The 22,144-nt window shown below is 43.0% G+C and overlaps 1 protein-coding gene across 2 annotated transcripts in view; it reads left to right on the top strand.

Annotated features, from left to right (window-relative positions):
- The first annotated feature begins 4,556 nt into the window (after positions 1 to 4,556).
- The window catches only part of CSNK2A1 (casein kinase 2 alpha 1), a 53,508-nt gene continuing 35,920 nt past the window's right edge, over positions 4,557 to 22,144 (top strand). Inside the window, exon 1 of one of the 2 annotated variants that reach the window (XM_027069767.2) lies at positions 4,557 to 4,695. The gene's annotated coding sequence lies outside the window, so the exon portion shown is untranslated. The remainder of the gene's footprint in view (positions 4,696 to 22,144) is intronic. The other variant, XM_053200131.1, reaches the window with a different exon arrangement.

Raw genomic sequence — 22,144 nt, 5'->3', positions numbered from 1 at the left:
AGAGACAGAGAGAGGGAGAGCGCGTGAGTGGGGGAAGGGCAGAGAGAGCGGGGGAGAGAGAAAATCTTAAGCAGGCTCTGCCCTCAGCCCAGAGCCCAAGGAGGGGCTCGATCTCATAACCATGAGATCATGACCTGGGCTGAAATCAAGAGCGAGATACTCAACCGACGGGGTCTCCCAGGCACTCTTACATCTATCCATTTTTTTTTTTTAATTTTTTTTTTTCAACGTTTATTTATTTTTGGGACAGAGAGAGACAGAGCATGAACGGGGGAGGGGCAGAGAGAGAGGGAGACACAGAATCAGAAACAGGATCCAGGCTCTGAGCCATCAGCCCAGAGCCCGACGCGGGGCTCGAACTCACGGACTGCGAGATCGTGACCTGGCTGAAGTCGGACGCTTAACCGACTGCGCCACCCAGGCGCCCCTCATCTATCCATTTTTAAAGGTGCTTTTAAAATGTGTTCTGCCTAGGGGCAACTGGGTGGCGCAGTGGTTAAGCGTCCGGCTTCAGCTCAGATCATGATCTCATGGTTTGTGAGTTCAAGCTCCACATGGGGCTCTCTGCTGTCAGCACAGAGCCTGCTTTGGATCCTCTGTCTCCCTCTCTCTGCCCCTCCCCTGCTCATGCTCTCCCTGTCTCTCAAAAATAAATAAACATTAAAAAAATTTTTTTAAGTTAAAAAAAAAATAAAATAAAATGTGTTCTCCCTAAATCTTCATTTCATCTCTTGCTTTTCATCCCATAACAGTATGACAGAGCCAGTTTTCCACGTCAGGACATTACATTGTCATTCTTTTTAACAGTTTTGTCACAGACTAGTTGTGTGACCCTGCACAGGTTGTTTAACCTCTCTGAATCTTGGTGTGCTTAATCTCTAACTGGGGATTAAAATGTGGTGGCATTAAAATGAAATGAAATAAAATAAAATAAAATAAAATAAAATAATAAAATAAAATAAAATAAAATAAAATAAAATGTAGTGGTCCCACAGGGTGACTATGAGAATTAAATGCGTTCATACATACAAGGCATCTTGCATAGTGCCGGACACATACTGAGCACTCAAAAAAACAGTAACACTTGTTGTTAATAACTCCATGTTTAGCTGCATGATAATTTATTTAACCAGTTCCACCCATATGGTCACTTAGTGTGGTATGTTTGCAGAGACAGCCACAACAATTCCTCCCATCCTGGTACGCATGACTCTTTGCAATATGACTTCGGTGCATTTGTCATCTACAGATGGAGTCTGTTTCTACTCTCCTTGATTCTGAGCTGGCCACGTGATGGGCTTTGCTCAATAAAATGCAGCGAAAGTGACGGTCCAGCACTTCTGAGCCTAGGCCTCAAGGGGCCTTGCTGCTTTTTGTTCTTTTCCCTTTTGGAGGCCATCATGTGAGGAAGCCTGAGCTAGCTGCTGAAGAAGCCACATGAAGAAGAACCAAGGCCCTTAAGCCAACAGGCCCAGTCAACTGTCAGACATGTATATGAGCCTGTATTGGGCCAGCCGGCTTGCCAATACACTCAGTAAAGGGGCACTTGGATGGCTCAGTCGGTTGAGCATCTGACTTCGGCTCAGGTCATGATCTCACAGTTTGTGAGTTCAAGCCCCCCGTCAGGCTCTGTGCTGACAGCTCGGAGCCTGGAGCCTGTTTCGGATATTGTGTCTCCCCCTCTCTCTGCTCTTATAATAAACAAGCAAATAAATAATTATTAGTCTAACCCATTCTGTTTTGGGGTGCTTTGTTAAGCAGCAACAGAAAGCTGATACAGTTAGGTCTAGTGCAGAGAGGACGACCCATGTTGGAATGCAAGTGACTTTTGTCACGTCTTATAACCTCTCTTCACTTCAGTTTCCTCATCTGAGAATGGAATACTTTAGTTCCTACCTCATCAGGCTGATGTGAGGATTCAATGAGATGATGAACATTCACTGTGAGGCTCAGGGCAAGTACTTCAACTCTTTTTTTTTTTTTTTTTTTTTTTAAGTACTTCAACTCTTAACTGTGATTATTGCTTTTGTTGTTTGCAGGGAGTCTACACTGAATGGTTACAATGTGGGGTGCCAGGAAGAATAAGTGACGAAGATAACTGAGCTGGTCTTTGGAGGCTCCATAACTAGATGAACACCGGAGAATGGGATTTGGGACAAGAGATCTATATCAGGCTGGCCAGGAAGATAGCAGCGGTTGGCGCTCATCTCTGCCCTGCTTAGTGCCAAGGATTGTATGTGTGTGCCTGGGTGAGCCCTCTGTGTGAGGTCATGGGTGGAGGCTGGAACTGGGTGCAAGAACCAAGAACTGACACTGTAGGAGGGCCTGAGACCATAGGAAGGGTGTGAGGGCTAAGCCTTGGGAAATACCCCCATTCTTCTCAACGTGAAATCTCAGACTCCTCCCCCTGGACGGCATAAGCCCCGCCCATCTCTCCCGGCCGGCCGTATGCCCTCCCCTTCTCCCCCTCACTCACTGCACTTCAGCCATCCTGGCCTCCTCCTTCCTCAAACTTATCCAACTCTTTCCTGCTCGCGGATCTTTGTACTCACTGCTCTCAGAGGGAATTTCTGAACCACTCATGCTATGGCTCTCCCACTTCTATTCGTTTTCACAGCTACTTATCTTTTTCCTTCATAGCAATTATTGTTGCGTGAAACTACATTTGTTCATTTGCTTACACGCGTATTGTTTTTCACTCTAGAAAGTGGGCTCCACAAGGAATTGGTATCTGTCTTGCTCGTACCCCACCCCCAGCACTGTCTGGCTCAGAACAAGTGATGAATAGCTAGCCGTGAACTGAATAAATGTGAACAAAGGAGCTATGAGAGCCAACAAACAAACAAAAAACAAAAACCATGGTCCAAGAGCTAAGTGGAAAGCCAGTCATTTCCTAAAAAAGGTCTTCATGAAGATCTTGGGATCAGCTTCTCCAACCTTCTCAGTCCACAGGTGGGGAAACAGGCCCAGATAACAGATCGGCCCACTTGAGAGCACCCAGAAAGTCATTACCATAGATGCCCAGCCCACTGGGGTCAGATGCTGCAGACCTGTCTGGCAAATGAGGCCCAGAGAAGGTCACAGCCACCTCCTTGAGGCCATCGCTGTACATCTGAAGCTGTGGCCACCCCCATCCTATAGGGGAGGAGATCGTCTCTTTGGGAACAGAGGTGCCAGTAAGCTGACAAACTGTGAAAGGAGGGCTGGAGAGGGTGGGAAGGCCCATTCCTGGGCCAGGCAGCTGTTCTGAGGCAGCTCAGGGATACTAGCTGGTACAAAAATAGCCCAGTCTCCTCACCCTTGTTCCAGCCCTCACACCTCTGCCCCACTAGAGGTGAGGCTAACACTTGAATTCCTCTCAGTAACACACGAGGTTTTAGCAGGGCCTGCGCAGAGGACAATGATCATCAGACCCAGCCCTGTCCACTGGGGGCTCACAGTCTGATGGAGGAGGCAGGCTAGGGACCTGTCAGGCTGCAGAGTGACCGCACCTACGTCTGGGGACGTTCAAGGGAGGGATGATCCCCAGAAAAAAGGACCCCTGAATTAATTTGATTAGCCAGTTCAGGAGGTGACAGTAACAGAAGTAACCGCCAGTGCAAAGGGAGAGAGGCAACACAGATGAGCTGCAGGAATAGTTTGCAAGCTTTCGTGGGTAGAAGCATCAGAAATCTGAGAGTGGAGGCACAGAATAGGAGGCTAGAAATGGGAGCAGTGTCAAAAAAGGTGGGGAATTGGGGCTGTCCAATTTATGCGGGAATTCGGATGTCAAGAGAACTTGGGCTATCTTTGGTGCACCAAAGGAGAGACCTGGAAGATTTTAATCCACGAGGACGCCGTGATCAGGCTTGCAAGATAGAAAGTGCCCTGTAGCTGCTTTGGGGGAAGTTGCCCAGGCGGGCGGGGAGGATGACGGGTGGCGGACTGAAGGGAGAGAATACACTTCATTCTAGATAGGTAGTTCTAAATAGGTCTCCTGCAGGAGGCAGGAATAAGGTCTCAGTCTCTACAGGGCTTGGATCGTCACTCGCTCCACTCCTGCATCACACCACCCCGAGGGTCCAACTTCCGTTCGTTTGTCGCGAACTCAAAGTTTGAGTAGACAAAATGCACTGCTGGAACCCTAACCCTAGACGAGGGGTCCGAGCAGCCGACTTCAACTCCCAAAATGCTTTGCTTTACAGCTCTGCAGGTCGCGCATGCTTCAGGAAAGGCCGGCTGGCTCGTCCACTGGGGCGACTCGTCAGCTGGGTGAAGTGCGGGAAACATAGGGACCGCCATCTTAGCTTGGGGCAAACCAACTGTACACGTACGGGAGTTTCGTCTTCTTTCTGTCGTCAGTTCCTAACAGGTGCTGAGACAAAACGCGCTTAATCGCTGCAAATCTCATTAGTATGCTTTCTGGCGACAGTTTCTCCCATGTTGCGCCCCCAGTCCGGAACGGCACCTGCAGGGACTCCTTAGCACATCCCAGCATGGCCGCACTCAGCCGGATTCTGCGGGGGGCGGAGTCGGAAGCGGTCCCGCCCCGCCTCCTGGTAGGAAGGGGGTTTCCGCTTCCGGCAGCGGCGGCTGCAGCCTCGCTCTGGTCCCTGCGGCTGGCGGCCGAGCCGTGTGTCTCCTCCTCCGCCGCCGCCATATTGTCTGTGTGAGGAGAGGGGAGAGCGGCCGCCGCCGCTGCCGCTTCCACCACAGGTACTGTGGGAGCCGCCAGGCGAGGTCGTTGGTGTGTGGAGGTGGGCCCGGGATAGGACAACGGGTCGCGGTCGGCCCTTGCGCTCCCAGCGGACTCCCAAACGGCCCATCGCCTTCCCCTGCCCACCCCCCCCCCCCCTTACACACACCAGCCGAGGCCCCTGCAGCCCATCGGGGAGGCCTGGGGCCACCCTTCAGGACCGCGAGCGAGGCTTGCGGGGCGGAGGCTGATGGGAGGGTGGGAACTGGCTTTCTGGAGTCCCGCTTGTGGCGGGGGAGAGGGCTGGACTGGGGCGGGGACTAGGGGGCAACTTGGAGGAGGGGGTCGCCCGAGGGGGAAGGGAGCTTGAGGGGTGGGGCCACAGGGGGATGCTGGGGGAGGGTGCCTAGGGGAGTGGTGCTGGATGGGTAGGGTGGGGTGAACCCTCCCGGGAAGCGGAGCAGCTGGAGTGGGGGCCTTCCAAGGGTCCCTGTGGGCCGGGCCGGGCTTCCCACCTGCAGACTGGGGTGCAAAGAGGAGGGAACCCCGCGCGAGGTCGCTGGGAAGAAAGGGGGGAAGGGATCGCGAAGTGGGGCAGAATGGGTGGAGTTGGGAGTTCAGCGTTAGTTGGGAGCCTGGGTGGTAGAGAGAAGTATGTAGAATGGAAGGTTGGCCAGCAGTGTCCAGCCTAGTTTGTGACCTTTCGAAAGAGTAGGACTTCTATTTTGTTTTTTTGCTGCTGCTGTTGTTGTTGTTTGTTGTTTTGCAGCGTCGGAACGTTTCTAGTCTAAGCAGGTGATGGGTGGAGCTTCGGTAGTTTGTTTTCGGAAAGCGAAGTCAGGGTGGGAAGAAGTCGCTTCTTGACTCTTGGCTATTGTGGGGAGGGAAGAGTTCCGAAACGAAGGTGGTGCATTGACTTGGGAAGGACTCGGTTGCCTTGAAGCTGCTGAGGTCTGTGGGAAGGGGGCACGGGGAGAAGACGTGCAAAGAAAACGGGAAGGGGACGATTTCAGCAGGAGTTAGGAGGCTGCATTACACCTAAGGAGTGGCGGTGTCGGCCAGGGCTAAGGAGCCAGAGGGCCTGGGTTCTCAAATGTCTGTGCCTTTGCTACTTAGCTGTGCGCCCTGATCTCTGTAAGCCTTGGTTTTCCTATCTGTAAAGTGGGGGCCGTAGTATTTCCTAGGTCGTACGTTTTACGGTGAGCGGTAAAAAGGATACTTTGTGTCAAGTGCTTACCACAGTACCTGGCAGGTAGTAAGCGCTTGATAGGTTAAAGGGACCAGCTGCTATATTTAGGGGTCCTCTGTTCTACGGAAAATGTGTGGTCAGGAACCAAACGGTGGGCGAGACTTCAGAATATTACCCTTGTGGAAATTGCTGCAGTGTTTTGTTTCGTTGTAAGTCGATTTGGCGTAACTGGCTTGGTGGGCCCTTGAAAGACCAGGGCCAATAGCAGGTCTCCCTCGTGTCATTTAAAAAGCCAAAAACCAAAAAACGTCAACTGCTGTTTGACCTGGGCACCCTCATCCTTCTGTGACTTTGAAATACTTGATTTTCATTTGCTATTGGGGGAGGGTGTACAGCTTGAAGAAAGAAAAGATTTGAAGTTTGCTTGGGCTGATTTATCCACTGATTACAAAGTTAGGTCACCCTGGGGCAACTTTTTTTCTTTCTTTTTTTTTTAAAACCCCGACATGCCCGGTTATGTCCTCCTGTATGGAATACAGTAGCGAAGAGAAGCACACGTTGAAGGGGAACGTTAGGTTAGTTTCTGTGTAATGGGTTTCTTGCCTTGCTGTTTGGGGATGAAACAAGTGGCAGCTTCTTTTCCACAGTGTATTTTTAGTTCTGCTGTTGCCTAGCCACTGTTACAGGCTGAGTCTTTGATTTTACTGTTGTCTCTGTCTCTGAACAGATACCTTTACTTCACATACTCCTTTGGAGAAAGGGGAAATTTTCTCCAGGAACTGAGTTGAAAGCCTTCCCTTAGGGTTTGGGTGTGGGGTAGACAGAATGATACCCTCCCCAACAAAGATGTCCATACTCTAATTCCCAGAATCTGTGAATGTGTTACGTGGTAAAAGGGACTTTGCAGATCTCCTTAGAGTCAAGAATCTGAAAATAGGAAGATGATTCTGCATTTCATGGATGGACCCAATCTACTGACACAAGACCTTGAAAGCAGAGAACTTGACCCCACCTGGGAGTCAAGGGAGGGCAGAAGGGTGAACACAGAGATTGCGACCGTGAGAAGGACTCCGTTTGCTGTTGCTAGAGGGGGCCACAGGGAAAGCATGAGAAGGAATATGGTCGGCTCCAGTGGCAAAGACCAGCCCCAGCTGACAGCCAGCACTAGGAAATGGAGACCTCAGTCCTACAACCACCAGAAACTGATTGTGACCAACAGCCAGAATGAGCTAGGAAGTGGATTCTTCCCCTAGAGTTTCCAGCAAGGAATATACCTTGATTCTGGCCTCGTGCCCTAAGCAGAAGACTTAGCCAGAGCCCGCGTAACTTCTGACCTACAGAAACTTCTGTGACCTGAGATAATAAATTTCTGTTGTTTGAAGCCACTCCTGTTTGTGGCAGTTTGTTACGGCGGCAGTAGAACATTGTATCGACTTTTGGTACCTGGAGTGGGGTACTGTTACCTAAAAATGTGGAAGTGGATGAAGGCCAGAAAATTTTTGAGGAGCATGGTAGAAAAGACCTACAACAGATGGTAGAAATATGGATGTTGACTCCTAGTGAGGGCTCAGGGGGAAATGAGGCAGGTATTAGAAACTGGAGGAAAGAGGATCCTTGTTACTTAGTGGCAAGTAAGTTTAGAATTGTATCCTGTGGTTATGTGGAAAAGAGAACTAGTAAGTCATAAACCTGGCTATCCAGTGGAGATTTCCAAGCAAAGTGTGGAAGGTGGAGCCTGATGTATTTGTGCCTGTGAGTCTGACTAACAACAGGGAACCCCTATGAAATTTACGTAAAGTCCATGAGGTCCTTGAGGATTTTATACTGACAGAAATGATGCCAGCTTGGATTGAAAGACATAGTATGAAAGTTAAAGAGGTCTGTTAAAACCCCCCAGAGTCTAGGCAGGAAACAGGCTGGTAAACTCAGGTGTGAGTGTGCTGCTTTTTGTTAAAATGTGGGTGACTCAGAAGCTGGAACCAAGAGCCCAGAGAGGTGGAGCTGAAAGCTACAGAGGGTTTTTCCCTGCCTTTGAGATGGAATGGAGTTTGTCCAGATTTTGAAACTGCTTTGGACCAATGATCTGTTTTCTCTTCCATTTTCCTTTTTTGGACTGGGAATTCTATAACTGTTGCCCTATACCTGTCCCACCCTTGTGTATTGGAAGCAGGTAGCTTGGTTTTTGTTTTCAGAAATTGTGCCCCAGGAGTTCTTATTGTATTATACACAAAGCCTCATCCCCATCTGATTTAGATGATGAGATTTGGGACTTTTTAATTGATGACCTTTAGGTGAGATTTTGGGATTTTGAGTTGATGCTATAATGGAATGAGACCTTAGGATGGGATGGATGTATTTTGCATTTGGGAAAGATATGAATCAATGGAGGTCAGAGGGTGGGCTGTGGTAGATGAAATGACACCCTGCCTTCCCTCTCCCCCCAAAGGTGTCTGTACCCTAATCCTGGAATCTGAATATGTTAACATTATATGGCAAAAGGGACTTTGCAAATGTAATTATGGTTTAAGTATCTTAAGATAGGAAGATTATCCTGGATTTTCTGAGTGGGGCCAATCTAACATGAAGGCAAAGAACTTTCTCCAGCTGGAGTCAGAGAGATGGGTCAGAAGTTAGAGATTTGAAACATGAGGGGAACTCAACCTGCCATTACTGGAGGGGGCGTCATGGAAAGCATGTGGACAGCCCCTTGCTGACCGCTAGCAAGGAAATGGGGGCATCCATCATGACAACCACAAGAAACTGAACTCAGCCAGCAGTCTAAATGAGCTTGGAAGCAGATTCCTGTCCCTGCCCCAAGTGTCAGCAAGGAACAGAGCAAGGCGGACATCTTGAGGGGTTTTTTTTTTTTTTGGTTTTTTTTTTTTTGGTCTTGGGAGACCCTAAGCAGAAGATCCAGCCAAGTGCACCTGATTTCTGGCCTATAGAAACTGTGAGATAATAAATTTGTGTTGTTTTATGTTTGTGGTAATTTGTACAGCAACAGTAGAAAACGAATAGAGGCCTTTTGCTGATTTTATTTAAAACTTTCGGGGGGATAGGGGTGCCTGGGTGGCTCAGTTGGTTGAGGGTCTGACTTCCACGCAGGTCACGATCTCACAGTTGTGAGTTCGAGCCCCACTTTGGGCTCTGCTGACATCTCAGAGCCTGGAGCCTGCTTCCAATTCTGTGTCTCCCTTTCTTTCTGCCCCTCCCCACTCATGCTCTGTTTCTCTCTCACAAATAAATAAACATTAAAAAAATAAATAAAAAAAGAAAATTTCAGGGGGATTTTCTAAAGAACAAGTAGCAAAGATTATTCTGCAAAGTGATTCAGTTCTAGAAGACTTCACAGAGTAATTGTGTTGAGTAGAACCTATGCCTTTTCCTTAGTGTTTAAATATCCTGTTACTGCCCTTAAATACAATTGGAATTGGCTAGATGACTAGCATTGAAAAATGTGGATTCTAGAGCTCTAGGCCATTTTGGTAGGATTTCTATAAATTGATGACTTTTCCTTGCCTATAATAAATGTCTTGAATAAATGACATAATTTCTTCATTAATTTTTATTGGCTGAATAAAGCAATAAGTTTATATGACAGCCTTTTAAAGACTTACTTCTAACTTTTTAGAGGAGATGGAAATGGGTGATCTTTTTTTGTGAATTGATAACCACCTATACACAGTAGTCTGTTCTTTTTACCCTTCCCACCCCAACCCGAAGTTGTTGTAACGTCTTTTCTCCCTGTCTTTGTCATTTGAGGTTAAGAGTCACATTTGGGAATTATAATTGCAGTATGGAGTTCTAACTTTTAAGAAAGGCTGTCCTGCCGCAGTATCCTGCTGATTTGATTCATAAAATGTAGACTCTCAACTTTAGTGGGGACTTCAGAGGATGGAGGAAAGGAGACCACTTCTTTTCATTTAGTTACCTGAATAGAAAGATGATTACAAAATTAGAACATTTCAGGGTATGAAGGCCTTTTTAAGATTATGTATTTGACTTTTGGGTTTAGAGTAAAGGAAATTGGGCCACATGAAGGTTAAGTAGCTCAACCTGGTATCAGCCCTGGAGCTGGCCTAGAATCCTGGTCCAGGCAGTGGAGATACATGGCTTTTGAACTGTATTCCTTGTGCACTCCCTGCCTTGCCCTTTTTCTAGGTTTTACCTTGGACAGATTCTCTCTGCCTCACCTTCCTTGTGGAGTCATTGTGAGAATTGAGATAGTGTAACACATTTAACAGTACCTACCATATGAAGTGCCCCAAGGATGTTAACTGTTGTAACGTTTATGATAGTTGTTTTGGCAACTATATGACAACTTCTGCATAATCCCGTTAGTTTGTATAAATTTAGAAACAGAACTGGTGAAGTTTAGCGCTGGATTAGGTATAAGGTCTTAGCACTTTAAGGGAATGATAATGTTTGTGATACTTGATTTAAAATGAGAAACTGGTTGGGGTGCCTGGCTGGCTCAGCCGGTAGAGCATGCAACTCTTCATCTCAGGGTTGTGAGTTGGAGCTCCACGTTGGGTGTAGCATACTTATAAATAAAATCTTAAAAAAAGAAATGAGAAACTGGATTTGATCCTTGGTCTGTTAAATTCATTGAGTGACCTGGGCCAAGTTTGTTTCCCAAGAGTATTAGTGTGTTTGTACACCTAAATTTTTTTGAACTCCTAAGATGGATAATTTCAAAAGTGGTATATCATTTAGCTATTTTTTAATAGAAATCTGGGCCAGCTAGCTTTTCAAACAAAGAAATTCCTTCAGGATTAAGGAAAAGGAATTGCTGTCATTGTAACAAAGGGTATAGGGTTATAGACATTTGGTATAGTATTGGGTTATAGACAATTGGTAGTTTTTCTTAAATATTTGATATGCTCTGGGATAGATTTCAACAGACCTAGTTGTTGACCAGATACCCTTCTTTTCCCACATAGAAATCAAGGATTGAGTCTTTTTAAAAGTTTAAGGTGAAAGCATTCACAGAACCCTGCTAGGAGCAGTATTTCATTGGTTTCTACAAATTCTGTGTCATTCAGCCTTAGACATGAGAAGCCTGCTTAGCAACAGTTGCTATGGTGGGCAAGCTTTTTTTTTTACATTAGTGGTAATAGTGTTTTCTTTCATAGAAGATACCGGGTTATCTGAAGTGAGGGTTTTAGCATTAAATACCAAGATACATTTAGAATAATCTTTTATAATTTATATGTGTCACATCTTAAATGCCCTTGTATTGGCTACTTTTTTCTTTTCCTTTTATACTTTCTGATCTTGTGGATTATTCTGACAGGTTTTTACTAGCTGAAACATTTTAATCTGCTTGGAAAAGTGAACACTTGGAATTTTTCTGAAGTTACGACTAATGCACTAATGGGCATTTCTCAGTTTAGCTATCTCATTAATGTGCTATAAATTTTAAGAAAGCAACCCTGTGAAAAATGAGTGGGTAAATTATTTTCCTAAAAAATTGAATCATGTCATATCAGAAAATATAAAATAGCCATTTTAGGCTATTGAATTTATAACCAGTGAAAAGGTGTTACTTGTTCAGCAGATCCTGAATGCCTGCTACATGTCTGGTAGGTACATATCATAAGGATTTCTAAAATTAAAAAAAAAAAACTTGAGTATTTTATTTATATTTGAGAGAGAGACAGAGTGTGAGCAAGGGAGGGGCAGAGAGAGAGGGAGAGACAATCCCAAGTAGGCTCCAGGCTTCAAGCTGTCAGCACAGAGCCCCATGTAGGGCTTGAACCCACAAACAGTGAGATCATGACCTGAGCCAAAGTCAGATGCTTAACCGACTGAGCCACCCACGTGCCCCTAAGAATTTCTAGATTGTCCCTGTTCCCAAGCTTACAGTTGAATGACATTTTGTAATCCTATATCATTCCACAATGTAGTACCTTTCTGAAATGTTTTCTTGTGAAAACTCCTACTGGCTTTGTGTCTTAGGTATAGACACAGAAATCTGGGTGGGGGAGGGATTGAGAATTTCTCATTCTTAATGGAATTCTTTAACTGAGACTGCGGGAGGGGGTGGGGGGGCGCAACAGGATAGCTGGAAAGAACTCCATCTTTGGAGTGAGATGACCGTATTTGGAGGTTACTTAACCTCTCAAACCTGGATTTTGCTATCCAATTAGGGTAGCAGCTACCTTGAGCCATTTATTAACCTTCAGTTTTTTCATCTTTAAATGGGGGTTAGTAGTACTTACCTTAGATGTTCTTGTGAGGATTAATAACTAAAGTACCAGCTAATGTTTTCTCTGAGTTACTGTGAGGATGAAGAGTTATTTTATAAAATACTGGATGCCTGACTAATGTGAGTTCTTTCTCTTTGCTGTCAGTGAAGACCATGTGTTCATTGCAGTGCTACTGCTCTTTATTTTCATTTTCTGCTGCCAGGAGTTCTTATTTTTTAATGAGGCCTTTTGACCCGTACTTCCTGTTTGTGGTGTGTCCTGCTGGGTGAGTGAGGTACTGAATTGCTATTTAGGGGTGGGTCGGGTATGTAAGTTACACCCAGTGTAGATTGCCTCGGTTGCTCGGGTACAGCATACATTGCCAGAGTGGTTATCTGGTCTTGGTGAATCTAGGGTTCTCTTTTAGGTAGAGAAGTGAATCTGCCTAGCTCATACTCAGGCAGAGTTCAAGGTTTGCTCACCTGTAGCCTTGTGGACCTGGATCAGAGGTCTTATTCCCCAGTGGTTTGATCACAGTTTACTTGTACTTGCGTATTATGTGTTAGGAATATGTTTGGAGAACTTTTTCCCGTGTTAACATTTTCTCTATGTCCTATTCTCTCAGGTATGATCTTAACTTTCTTGTTTGCTCTGAATTTTGCAATCAGACACTTGGTAGGCAAAGCAGGAACCTATCTTCATCAGTACTTTAAAGTACATAAATCATTCTACGTATTTATGACCATATAGACTGAATATATATATAGCCATCTGCTTTGGAGTTGGTCTTATATCTTCGAGCCAGAGAGAGGGAGAGAAAGAACCTTAAGATCTTAAGCGGGCTCCACACCCAGTGGAGAGCCTGACCCGAGGTTCCATCTCACGACCTGAGCCAAATCAAGAATTGGACACCTGACCGAGCCACCCAGGTGCCTCTTCCATCTTTTAAAACCCGATTTTTATACCATTGTCTCCTGGTGACCATCCCATTCAGATAAGAGATTAATGAAGGCTCCTGATTGTTAAAACTCACATCCTCCACCCTTCACCTTGCCTCCAAATTTAAAGCATTTCGTTGTAGTATGTATCGTAGGCTGTTATTAAATCAGTGTGCAGAATTAGGGAAATAGTGTTTAATTAGTGAAAATAACCTATTTACACTTTGAATCCTAAACAGAGTAGGATTAAAATCTGACCTCCTTCACCTAGTAATCCTTTGATCTTTGGCAGGTCATATAACCTCTGAACCTGTTTCTTTTTTCTTTCTTCTTCTTCTTCTTTTTTTTTAGTGTTTAATTATTTTTGAGAGAGCACAAGCAGGGAGGGGCAGGGGAGGGGGGCAGAGGATATGAAGCAGGCTCCGTGCTGACAGCAGAGAGCCCGATGTGGGGCTCAAACTCATGAACTGTGAGTTGGTGACCTGAGCCGAAGTCAGATGTTTAACTGACTGAGCCACCCAGGCACCCCTGAACCTGTTTATTTCTAAAATGGGAGTTAACATTTCCTCCCATGCTTGGTTTATAAGAGGCATTCAAATGGAAAGCAGTAGTTATTATTACATACATAAATGCTGGATTATACTTTAGATCTCAAATGAAGTTTTCTGTCTTTGGGTTCCAGAGGGTTGTGGCCAGTGGAACAAAGTTTCAGATTGTGACTTTATTTTGATTGTGTTGCCTAGTAAAATGATATACAGATGAAGACTTCTTTGCCCATCATTTATTCTGTATTATTGGAGACAGTACTGGACTTCAAATTTATGTCAGATGTTTGAGGTAGAGTTGCCTTAATTCAAGTAAGTCAAACTGCTTGGGTTTTCTTATGATACTTCCCTTCATTGGAAGACCTCCCACTGTTGCTATGTTATTTATGTAACATTGACACTTTGATTCTTTTTCTGGCTTAAAGGTAGAGAAATGAAATTCACACAGAGCCCAAATGCTAATGTTTTTTGTTATTTCATACTTGCTGGTTTGCTTTATGGGAAAGCTTGAGTGTGTTGCCTTTTAAAACAGAAATGTTGTAAATTTTGTAGATGGGAATAAAGACAGGAGGCCCCATACTGTGTTAGGATTGTAATGTCTTAAATATCCTGCAGGTTTATGTAAGCAATAACTATGTGAGTTATCGAGTATTATTGTGAATATTTATATTTCAAATTTGGATCCTTAACAGGGCCAGAAGAAACTTAGGCTGTTGACTTTGAATGGGTAGTTCTTGCTTATTCGGTGTGTACTTGGAGTCTTAGGATTTGAAGGTCAGAGTGGGTTAAGGGAACTGTCAAGGAGCTAATTGTTAACCTTGTGTATATTTCCCCCAATTTAAGAAACAAAACACCACTACTTACATGGCATTAGCTTGATAGATGAGAGAGAATATTGTCCATGACTTTGAGATAAGAAAGTAGAATCATTATAAAGTGGAGCTGGAAAGGTAACTTCATTTAATCTTACATTCATGTTTACCATTAACCTGTTTGTTTGTTTATTTTGGCTTATTCTTCCAAGTTAGGGTTATGAAGCTTATGTTACTTTATTTTATTTTATTAATCTCTGCACCCAGAATGGGGCTCAAACTCACGACTCTGAGTTCAGGAGTTGCACGCTCTTCTGACTGATCCAGCCAGGTGACTCAGATTAGGAGGTTTAGTTTGTGTTTGTTTTTGTTTTTTGTGCCAATGACCTACATACAAGTAGATGGTCTCTCAGAAGTCATTGTTCATTAATGGTTATATCTGGATTAAGAGGTTGGAAAAGATGATTATATGTATATCCCTTGAAACAAGGGGAGTTATGAAATAGTTTTTTTCAATTTACTGCATGGATTCTGACAGTTTCAGCTTGTGATCTCTGTATGTTATTTAAACTTGGATTTTTCAGCCAATGTGCTATATTAGCCTGTATTAGCGTGAGTTAACAGATGCGCTGAGGAACTGGTCCCCTCAGCCCTCTGGCCATTTGTGCAGGCTACATACAAGGCATCCAAGCCAATGTCTTTAGGTCCAAAAGTCTTGATCACTCATCCCAGTGTGCCATACAAATACTACTTTCTCTTGGTGTTTTGAATTTTAAAAAGGCAATAAGCACTGATTTAGAAGTTTGGTAATTGAGTTTTTTAACAGTTTTAAGACGCAAAAGGCCGCCAATCTTAAGATAATCTTGGCTTTAAATTTAGAAAAGACTATTTTAAAGTATCTCTCAGATCTAAAGTAATTCTCTTTCCACATACAATTGAAGAGATACACTTTTAAAAGTTAGGGGTTCCTGGGTGGCTCCGTCTGTTAAGCATTTGACTACTGGTTACTGGTTTTGGCTCAGGTCATGAGCTCATGGTACGGGTGTCCCATGCGTTCTGGCCCCACCTTGGGCTCTGCACTGATAGCCTGCTTGGGATCCTCTCCCTCTCCTGCTGGCATACTTTTCTCTCTCTCTCTCTCTCTCTCTCTCTCTCTCTCTCTCTCTCTTTCTCTGAATGAATGAACAAATGAACAACCATAAACGATTCAAATTTAGACATTTGAAAGAAATTCAGGTTCTGGGGCATCTGGGTTAAGCTTCCAACTGAATTCAGCTCAGATCATGATCTCACGATTCGTGGGTTCAAGCCCCACATTGGACTCTGTGCTTACAGCTCAGACCCTGGAGCCTACTTGGAATTCTGTGTCTCCCTCTCCGCCCCTCCCCTGATTGCACTCTGTCTCTCAAAAATAAATAAACATTAAGAATTTAAAAAAAAAAAAAAATTCAGGTTCTTAGTTTTTATACAGTGAAGCGAAACTAAAGTGTCCTTGCTTAGAACTGTTGTCCTCACCTGACTCTGAATACCACCTTATCTTTTCTGAAACTGACAGTTTGTTAATCATTCATCAAGCATAGGTCTCCTGCTAGAACATAAATTGGAGCCTAGGATACATTGTCTTCCTCTCTCCCTTCAGGAAAGAGTGGGATAATATATTGTACTCAGTTTGAGAAATTTAATGGTTTAATACTTATGAAAATTATCAAGTTAACCTTTTTAAATGTATATTTTACAATGTTTAAAGGGGACATTACCTTTTGTCTCTGATTTTTTTTTTTTAAGTTTATTTATTTATTTGAGAGACAGTGAGTAGGGGAGGGGCAGAGCAAGAGGGAGAGAGAGGATCCCAAGCTGATAGCACAGAGCCCTACATGGAGCTTGATGTCATGAACCGTGAGACCATGACCTGAGCCGAAATCAGGAGTCAGGACGCTCAACCCACTGAGCCACCCAGGGCCCCTAACTCAGAAATTATTAATTCTACTGGGCTTTACAGATTCCTCTGGGCCTGTGATAGAAACTACAGACCTTTTCTTCACAAAAATATACCTGCACATGCTATTTTGTATATACTTTTAGGAGTTTCATTTACCTCTGATCTCATTGATGGACTCCATTTTCAAGGCCATAATTTATGTAGCCCAAATAAGTTTTGCCTTTTCATTCATTATTTTTAGTACTGTAACCAATTAACCTGATTTATCATTTGTCACACTATTACTCTTTCAACAAATATTTCTAGACCATATGTCAGCTTTAGTGTTAGATTCCTGAGGATACAGAAGCACTATTCTCTGCCCTTGGAGTTTTGTTTAGCTAAAAAGATGTGTACGATGACCATGCTAGATGGAAGGGGTAAGCAGAGAGTGCTGTTGAAGTGCAGGGGAAGGGCGTCGACCATTAGAATTTTTCTGCAAATCCATGTTTGGTTCTGCATTTCTTTTTTTCTTTTTTTTAATGTTTATTTTTGAAGTGGGGGGCAGAGAGGAGGGAGACGCAGAATTAGAAGCAGGGTCCAGGCTCTGAGCTGCCAGCACAGAGCCCAACATGGGGTTAGATCATGACCTGAACAGAAGTTGGGTGCTTAACCAACTGAGCCACCCAGGCGCCCTGGTTCTGCATTTCTTAATTGGCAAAAAGCGTCTCGTGAATTGGAATTCTAAATGGTCTGAAATTGAGAAAGTAAATGTGCTTGCCATTGCATGTAATAATGCTGAACGTTTTCTTTGTCTGTATCCCCCCCCCCCCGTTACCTTTGTAAAATACGTAGTATTAATTAATTTTCTAATCTTATATATGTATTTAGTATAGAGCAGGGATTGCTAACTCAAATTCCTACAGGAATCAGACCAGTAAGATAAATGAATAGAGTTGTCCAGGTTTACCTGTGGCATCTCCAATGGTTGGGTTTAGATCCCATTGTTGGATAATGTAGCTGAGGCAAGTGATTTTATTTTTTAATTTTTAAAAATTTTTAAAATAAAAAAAATTTTTAATTTTATTTATTTATTTTTATTTTTTATTTTTCTTGAGAGAGAGAGACAGAAACTGAAGCAGGCTCCAGGCTCTGAGTTGTCAGCACAGAGCCGGACGTGGGACTTGAACCCACCTGTGAGATCACGACCTAAGCCGAAGTCAGCTGCTTAACCGACTGAGCCACCCAAGCGTCCCTAGCCAAGTGATTTTATCAGCACGGGAATACAGGATTATTGTTATCAGACAGATCTATCTACCTTTTCATCTTCCTTCTTTTGAGAAATTGAAGGTTAATTTGTGTGTGTGTGTGTGTGTGTGTGTGTGTGTGTGTGTGTTGGCAGTCAAGTCACACTTAAGTATTTATAATGAAAAATTTTAACACGTACTTAAACTCGATAGCTAATTGCTTTTTTAAAACACTGTGTGAAAAACTTTACATGAATGTTCATAGCAGCATTGTTCATAGTGGCCAAAAAGAGGAAACAACCCGAATGTCTATTAGCTGATAAATGGATAAACAAAATGTAGTGCTTCCATACGGTGGATTTAGCCATAAAAAGTAATAAATTACTATGACAGAAACTACAACATGGATGAACTTGGAAACATACTAAATGAAAGAAGCCAGACACATAAGATCCCATTATAGGATCAATTCCATTTATATGAAATGTCCAGGATAGGCAAATCCATAGAGATAGAAAACAGATTAGTTGGGAGGTGGGCATCAGGAATGACTGCTGTGGGGTATTGGGTTTCTTTTTGATGTGATAGAAATGTTCTGCAATCAGATAGTAGTGATAGTTGCACATTGTGAATTTACTAAAAACCACTGAATTGTGCACTTTAAAATGGTGACGTTTGTCATGTGGATTTTATATCAGTTTTTAAAATTGGGGAAAAAAATAGTGTGTGAGTCAAATGGGACATCGTTTGCTATAGAACAGAATGAGTAGGCTGTGAATCTAGACAATAAATCCCCATCTCTTTGTGACTTTATAGAGATTATTCTGACTTGCCTTCTGTAAAATGGGGAAGATATTACCTAGGTCTTGGACTTGTTAGGTTTAAAAGTGACAAATATAAATTCTAAGAAACAGCATTCACATATCTTGAGAGTTGGAGGCCAGCCAGTGTTCTTCCTTACATTCTGCACCTTCCTTCCTGAAATTAGGTAAGTTAAATGATAGATCCAAGGTCATATTTAGTCTTAGTGGTTCCAGTGTTCTCGCTCTTTCTGTAACCTCATGGTGCCTTGTAAATCCATAGTTCGGGTCTTTCAGTAATAACTATTTCCATGGCTCCATCACAGATTGTCAGGCACTGTGCTCATCACATGGGTAACAGACAGCTCATAAAAGCTTGTGGTTCCAAAGAAACATCTCTCACACATGTTGACTGGTTTCATATCTCATTGGGAAATAATAGTATTACTATTTTACCTTTGGTGTTGGTGATGGATGTGATTTCTGTAAGACTAAAGAGCGTCTTTAAAATTAGCTGTAGCGGTGCCTGGGTCGCTCAGTCGGTTAAGTATCTGGCTCTTTTCTTCGGCTCAAGTCATGATGTTCGTGGGATCAAGCCCCATGGCAGGCTGTGTGCCGACAGCTTTGGACCTGCTTGGGATATATATATTCTCTCTCTGTCTCTCTCTCTCTCTCTTTCTCTGCCCTTCCCCCACTCACATGCTCTCTCTTCCTCTCTCTCAAAATAAATAAACAAACATTTAAAAAATAAAATTAGCTGTAGATCAGATACTCATCATATTTGATGAGCCAAACTTCTTTCCTTGATTTTGAGCATGAACAGGTCCATACGCAAGCAAAGTTGATTTTTGACAAAATATTGTTTGTTACTGTCCTTATATTCAGTCTGCCAAACATGTATGGAATACATTACTATGCTAGGCATTTCGATAAATATAAGGCGTATACCAAGAGAAATAAATTATGGTCTAGGTTCTTGGTTTTATAATTCGTTGAGGAGAGGGAATTGCATAAACAAAACGTGATAATGTAATGAGTATATGGGGGTGCTTTGGTCAATAGAGGAACATTTGGCTTGTTTGGGAGAGGCATGGAAAGGCCTCATCGTGGATATAAAACTTGGCTGATTGTTGAAGGGTGAGTAGAGTTTCTCCTAGCCGGCATTATTGGAGGTCATAAAATTACAGGCACAGAGAAGGAGGAAAAAGCATATTCAGTACGCATTTGCTTAACATTTTTAAAGTTTTTTAACTTAAAAAAAATTTTTTTTAACGTTTATTTATTATTGAAAGACAGAGTCAGAGTGTGAGCAGGGGAGGGGCAGAGGGAGAGGGAGACACAGAATCGGAAGCAGGCTCCAGGCTCTGAGCTGTCAGCACAGAGCCCGACGCGGGGCTCGAACTCACAAACCGCGAGATCATGACCTGAGCTGAAGTCGGCGCTCAAGTTTTTTTAACTTTTTAAAAGTGTTAGAAATGTTAAACAATAGTAAAAAAGACGTTAGAACAGAGGTTGTAAACTGATACCAGTTACAGTTGCAGTACTGATTAAACTGGTTATGGAACTGCTTGGGGTTTTCGTTTCTTCTTGTATTAGTTTTAGTAACTCTTTTTCCGCTAGAATTTCAAATTTACTGGCATAAAGTTACTCATACTAATGCTATGTTAAATTTCTTTTAGTATACAGCATATGATATTTTACCCATTAAAATTTTTTATTTTTAGTATCAGTATAAGTAAAATTGATCCCTTTTTGTGCATACAGTTTCGATGGATTTTAACACACACGGAGATTCAGGTAACCACCATCACAACCAAGACATAGAGCAGTTCTATCACTTCCGTCACGTACCCTCAGTAGTCACTCCCAGCCACCCCCCTGTATTCTCTGGCAGCCACTATTCTGTTCTCAGTCACTATAGTTTTATCTTCTCAGGAATGTTATATAAATGTACCTGTGTGGCTCAGTGGCTAAGCGTCCGACTTTGGCTCAGGTCATGATCTCATGGTTCATGAGTTCAAGCCCCATGTTGGGCTCTGTATTAACTGCTCAGAGCCTGGAGCCTACTTCAGATTCTGTGTCTCCTTCTCCCTCTATCCCTCCCCACTCATGCTCTGTCTCTCTCTTAAAAATAAACAAATATTTGTAAAAATTATTTTAAAAATTTAGAAAAGGAATGTTACATAAATGGAATCAAACAATGTATAATATTTTGAAACTGGATTTTTTTGTTTTTTACACAACATTGTTGCTTTTGAGTTTCATTGAAGTTGGATCAATGGTTCCTTTCCATTGCTGAGTAGTAGTATTCCATCGTATGGATGGACCACAGTTTATCCATTTAGTTAACATTTCTTGCTGATTATGAATAGAGCTGCTGTAAATGTACATGTATGGGCTATTATGACCATAAGTTTGTATTTATCTAGGGTAAATATCTATGATTGGGATTGGTGGGTCATCTGAAAAATGTAATTTTAACTTGATAAGAAACTGCCAAATAGTTTTCCAGAACAACTATACCATTTTGCATTCCCATCAGCATTTCTGAGAGTGGTTGTTTCACCTCCTTTCTAACATCAAGTATTGTCAGTATTTAACTTAAAAAAAAATTTTTTTTTAATGTTTATTTTTGAGAGAGAGAGAAACACACACACAGAGTATGAGCAGGGGAGGGACAGAGAGAGGGAGACACAGAAGCCGAAGGGGGCTCCAGGCTCTGAGCTGTTAGCACAGAGCCCAATGCGAGGCTTGAACTCACAAAAGGCGAGATCATGACCTGAGCTGAAGTCAGACGCCCAACCGACTGAGCCACCCAGGCACCCCAGTATTTAACTTTTTTGATTTTGAAATAATTTTAGATTTACAGAAGAGTTGCCAGTTCCCCCTAGTGTTAACATTTCACACAACTGTGACACTTTATTAAAACTAAGACGTTAACAAGGGGCACCTGGGTGGTTCAGTTGAGCAAGTGTCCAACTCTTGATTTTTGGCTAAGGTCATGATCTCATGATTCGTGAGATCAAGCCCTGTGTCAGGCTCCATGGTGCTTTGGGATTCTCTCTCTGCCTCTCCCTGTGCCCCTCCCTTGCTGGTGTATGCACACTCAAAACAAATAAATAAACTTAAAAAAATTAACTACAGTACAGTACTACTAACTAAACGACTTTATTTGGATTTTACCAGCTATGTGCTTTTTCTGTCCAGGATCCAATCCAGAATACCACATTACATTTAGTTGTCATGTCTCCTTAGTCTTCTCCAGTCTGTGACAGTTTTTCAGTCTTTCCTTGATTTTCAAGACTGACACTTTTGGAAAAGACTGGTAAAATTGTAGAATGTCCTTCAGTCTAGGTTTGACTAATGTTTTCTCATGATTAGATTATGGTTATGAATTTTTAAGAATACCACAGAGACGGCATGTCTTTCTTATCACATTGCATCAAGGTTACATGATGCCAGCGTAACTTATCTTTAGTGATGTTTATGTCGTGTCTGCCATGTTTCTCTACTCTAGAGTTATTATTTCTCCTTCTACATACTTCTTCATTAGAAGGTCTTTTCTAAGTCCAACCCAACTTCCAGGGGAGAAACATTAAGTTCCAGTTCTTTGAGGGAATATTTGTGGACTGTGTTAAAACCACCAGAGAGATTAATGAGGAGGTACTTAGAGGCTATGCAGATAATCCTGTTTCTCCTAAAAGTTTTGCTCCCCAAGTTAAGCATCTGTCAGTGGATCTTGGCCGCAGTAATTACTGTTCCTGGTCCTAATGGTGATTTTCTATTTCTTCCTGAATGTATATGTAAGTTGGAATTCTTATGTAGGGAA

Source organism: Acinonyx jubatus, chromosome A3 (genome assembly GCF_027475565.1).
Source record: "Acinonyx jubatus isolate Ajub_Pintada_27869175 chromosome A3, VMU_Ajub_asm_v1.0, whole genome shotgun sequence".
NCBI lineage: Eukaryota > Metazoa > Chordata > Mammalia > Carnivora > Felidae > Acinonyx > Acinonyx jubatus.
Note: the sequence above shows the minus strand (reverse complement) of the source record. Positions and strands in the feature narration are given on the sequence as shown.